The sequence below is a fragment of the Papaver somniferum genome, unplaced genomic scaffold (assembly GCF_003573695.1).
Source record: "Papaver somniferum cultivar HN1 unplaced genomic scaffold, ASM357369v1 unplaced-scaffold_18, whole genome shotgun sequence".
Classification (NCBI taxonomy): domain Eukaryota; kingdom Viridiplantae; phylum Streptophyta; class Magnoliopsida; order Ranunculales; family Papaveraceae; genus Papaver; species Papaver somniferum.
In genome coordinates this window covers 6031373-6036556 of record NW_020627707.1, presented here as the reverse complement: position 1 = coordinate 6036556, position 5184 = coordinate 6031373, and the positions used below count along the sequence as shown (strand labels likewise).

Genomic DNA, 5184 nt, shown 5'->3' with positions numbered 1-5184 from the left:
TTAGTTCTTGATTGTTTTTAGTGTTTAAGATTTATCTCACAAAATCAACCAAGTTCTAAACTAATCTATTTTACTAATTGACACTGGCTATTATCTATTGTTTCCCATGTAAGATCTAATGGTGAGCTCTGATACCAACTTGCGACGCCCCAATTACTAAACCTGCTTAGCTAATAGGATTACAACCTAATTGAAGTATCAAATCTAGATTGTTGATCATAAGAATCATAATTACATAAAGTTCTAACAATAAAAGCCAAAGTCTCTGATATGGTATAGATAAATTCCTTCTGATAGATATGAATACAATAATGTGTTGTTTTACAGAATAAAGATACATATAATAAAAGATACACGACATCTCTATATCGATAAAGCTCTAAGATACGGAAACGGAAGTCTTCACGTACATCGTCTTATCTGGAAAACTGAAGCTGAAGTGGGAACGAGTGAGCACATCATCCCAAAGGGTGCTCAATGAAAACATGTAACTCTCAAGTAATCACTAACATGCTTCGCAGTTCTAAAAGAATAAATTGAAAGAAACAAGAAGTAACTAATCGTTTAACTATTTATGCATCATGAAGCAGGTGTCACTCTAGCCTCGCCAAAATCATTGGAGAAGACGACACAATATCAACTCTAATCAATAATAATAACATCGTCCACACAGAATGCCCATACAAACCATGATTCAAAATATTACCATCAAGATTAGAAAGTTAGACAAACAAGTATAATATGCACACGAATGATTTCCCCAAAATAAAGTAGTATATATAACAATGAAACGGGGAAGAAGCCGCCCTACTAGGTAATATTATAACGGGGAAGATGCCGCCCCTACTATATATTATTTATATACTATCGAAACGGTGAAGAAGCCGCCCTACTAATATATTGAAACGGGGAAGAAGCCGCCCTACTAAGTAATATTAAAACGGGGAAGAATCCGCCATACTTAACTTAGCAAAGAGCCATGGGGAATCACATACACTCCTTGTGGGGAAAATCATACAACGCATATTACACGCACATCGAGACACATACAAGCATTTACATAGATAATAAAACACACAAACATGCCAAAAGTAATAAAGACTCATCATGCTCGCAATAGAAAGAATTCTCAATGATTACAAGAAGGTTACAGAGTTTCCACCTGATTTGATGACAAGCCACGCCTACCTCGAGATCCTCAATCCACTAGTTCATTCTTTTAATCGATCGTTTTTAATACAGATTAACTGTTAATCACACAATCACTCGAAGAGTTAGCCAAAAGGCTCATACATGGCTCATATCATAATTCATACAAGTCTCTAATTAAAGACTAAGGGAACTATCTAATTGCTCTAAGTCCATTTATGGTTCTACAACTTTCATTCTCTACCTTTAACATATCTAAGGTTTACTAATTTCAATTAGGTTAGTTATATAGTCCATTCAAAAGGTCGTATGAAGATCCACAACTTTGTAGAAGGAACCAAAGGCTAATTCGGACCATAAGGGGTCATCAAGATAGGAAAACTAATCTAATCCCAAGTTCACGGGCCTTATCCGCGACGACCCACTAATCCGGCCCATTACACAAGGCCTGGCCCAACTGGGTTAACTAACGGTCTCTAACTGTCAAATGAGTCATCTAACAGTCAACGTCTAAGTCCAGTCAACGGTCAAGTCAAGGGTCAAATGTCAAGAGTCTAACTCGGTCCACTGAGTCTGTACTGAGTCGAAACGATTCAATTCAGTCAGATACACTGAGTCAGCTAAGCTGACTGGATTACTAACAGGCCAATGCATATGCCAAAGCCTTTGCACAGCCAAAAGAAACGGTTGCACCATCATGGTGCAACAACAACACAGACCTCCACCAAACACTAACCAAAACTCTATTTATAGCTTCACTTCTCACAAAAGCTTCACAAGAGCATTCTTAATCACAATTCATCTAATCTGCTTCAATCCATACATCAACCTGCCACCATTAATATTCACAGCAAACCCTTTAATATACACCTCAACACCATATTCAGCTCCCTTCCATGTCTTGCATACACTCTTCCACAATTGTGCATTTGAACTGCAACATTCTCTAAGACATTCAATTATAATTATCTTCATCACAACTGCAACAATCCTAACATTCATCAATCAAGAGTTGCTACCACCCTCAACTTCAGTAATAACTACTCTTCCTTCCCAACATCCAAGTATTTCACATCAGCATATCTCCACAACTAAGCTTAGCTCATACACCTTAACTGGAATATCACTTAAACTCAATATCATCATCTCATCATTTTCTCTGACCAAACGCACACACAGCCAACACAAATCTCCCTTCAGTTCTGTAGTTTCAATTCCAACTAAGACCAACATCATCATTTGAACAAAACCCAACTACAATTACAACTCCACCGACATCTTCCCCATTTCACCATTTAACTCAACTCTTCTCTATAGTAACAGTTGGACCTAGCCGTCATCTATACTCATCACTTCACTTCAAATAGCTTAACCTAATCACTCATCTAAAGTTCATCCTCTTACAATTGATTTACATCGACTCCCTTACAGATCCACCATAACCAGTTAACACCCTTCAGCTCCACTATTCTCATTCATAATACCTACAACCTCGGTAAACTTCAGTTGCACCACCAAGCCACCATATACAACCAATCTGTTAATACCTTGCCATTATCTTCTCATCCATTACTTCCCGATTAACACAACCAGAAGCACCAGTTCAACTGAATCGTAATATCCTCTTCACAGTCTCAAGTCGAGACCACAATTCAATCTTCATCTATCACCTAAACTCAGGAACCCTAGGTCTGATTATAAAAACCCCAATTCCCAAATTGATTTGATATAGAAACTAAAATTAAACCTCGAAAACCACTTAAACTATAATTAACAACAAACCCACAAAATACATCACCAAATTATACTGAAATTCATAAAGAAAATCAAACAAAGCCGGAACTCTAAATTAGTCTCCGATTTACCTTATTTGTTGATTTTGAGTTCGCCAAAATAATCAACCACCACCATAAACTAACCCTCGATCGTTCCCTGCTTCTCTTGATCATCTAAATCGATAATTTCGATTCCTAATTCTCCAACAGGTGAAGAACGAGAAGAAGAAAAGAGAAGAAGAAAACAGAAGAACAAAGAGAAAAGAAGAATAAAGAAGAAGAAGAAGAAAGAGAATAAGTACCGAGTTTATCTTCTCGAGTGGAAGATAAGGCTGACGAGAATTATTAAGGCACCCAAGAATTTGATAAGGGACAAGTGGTTTATAAGAGAAATGACTATTATACCCTTCGCGTTAATCTGATGATAACTTCTTCCTCCAGTGTCCGAATGATACGCTCGGGTAGTCCATCTCGCATAATTTTTTCGAGTTCTATCTAACGGTACTAGTTTCGTATGTAGATCGTTGTTAGGTTAATTTCTATTAATTAAGGTTCATCTCTAATTAATCGAGTCATTAGCGGCTTAGTCGTCTCTTGACTAGTCTAATAGCATTGACGGGTTGAGGGTCCTTACATCCTCCTCCAAGGAGGACGCTCAAAGATCTAACATCTCCATCGTTTGATCAACAAAAGCTTGCATCAACTTAGATGATTCTATTAAACTCAAATCTCAGTTGATACATTGGTTGTCGAAGTTTAAAGGGCTACCTGGAGATGATCCGAATAAACACTTGCAACTATTTCAACATAGGTTGACAAGTTTGAAACCAACTGGAACTGATAAAGGCAGAGCTTTACTTACAACTTTTCCATTTTCTTTGACAGATTCTGCGGAAGAATGGTTTTACAACCTTTCACAAGGAAGTATTACATCATGGAATGACATGCATAAATTGTTTTTAGAAAAGTACTTTCTCGCTTCCAAAGCTGCAACTATTCGTAAAGAAATAAGTGGAATTGAGAATATTGTTGGTGAAACTCTTAACGATTAATGGGAACGGTACAAGAAGTTATTATCTAGCTGTCCACACCACCAAATCAGTGAGAAACTCATAGTGCAGTATTTTTATGATGGTATGCTTCAATCAGAGAGAAATCTCATAGATGCTGCTAGTGGTGGCGCATTAACCAACAAAACCATTGATGAAGCCACGGAACTGATCGAGAACATGGCTGCAAACACGCAACAATTTAATACAAGAGGCACATCGATGTCTAGGAGGGTCAACGAAGTCATTTCTTCTTCACACTTAGAGGAAAGAATGGGTAATATGGAGAAGATGATGCAACAAATGGCGGATGTGATCATTCCTGCTTATGAAGAAGAGGCCGAACAGGTGAACGTTGTTTTCCGAATCAGAGGCAAAGGTATGATCCATACAATAATACTTATAATCCTGGCTGGAAAGATCATCCGAATTTCAGTTATGCAAATAAGCAAGCTGCAGTTTCCAACCCCGTTTTCGGAAGACATGGTGGTTTTCAACAATCACAATTCCAACCACAACATCAACAGCAAAATCAAATCTCAAGTTTAGAAGAGATGATGAAATCCATGATGCATAAACAAGATGAAATATTACAACAGAACACACATTATCAACAAAAGAACGATGCTACTGTCAAAGATCTACAATTACAAACGGGGCAAATAGAAACTGATGTGAATTTACTGAAGGCACAAGCTTCAACAAATTTGCTATCAGAACCTTTCTTAAACCCAAGAGAGCACGTCAATGCAGTAACATTACGAAGTGGAAGACAAGTTGAGGAGACGCAACAACAAGGTTCTAATCTGGATACAAAAGAAGTACGTGTACCAAATGACGATATTGAAAAGGAAGTAGAGGCGCAAACCTTACCAACGGAGAAGCCAACCTCAACCGGGAAACCTATGGATACAGTTCCTACTTTTACCATACCACCTACTTTTCCTAGTCGTTTTGTTAAATCCAGAAAAGAAGCTCAAGACAAGGAGATCATGGATATTTTCAGCAAGATACACATCAACATTCCATTTATTGAGGCCATCAGAACCGTACCCAGGTATGCTAAGGTTTTGAAGGATTTATGTACAAGGAAGGATAGGTTGATTGCTAATGAGATCACTCAAGTAGGCGAAAGTGCTATAACTATGTTACTTAAGAAGATGCCTACAAAGTGTGAAGATCCTGGCGGTTTTATGGTACCGGTTATCATT

At 37.8% G+C, this 5184-nt stretch overlaps 1 long non-coding RNA gene across 1 annotated transcript; it reads right to left on the bottom strand.

Moving 5' to 3' along the window:
- Positions 1–271: 271 nt before the first annotated feature.
- LOC113337913 lies at positions 272–3166 on the bottom strand. Its single transcript, XR_003354506.1, has 3 exons — positions 3015–3166; positions 1163–1247; positions 272–434 (listed from the first exon to the last, which is right to left on the bottom strand). It is a non-coding gene; the product is annotated as an uncharacterized LOC113337913 (long non-coding RNA).
- Between the last annotated feature and the right edge of the window lie 2018 nt (positions 3167–5184).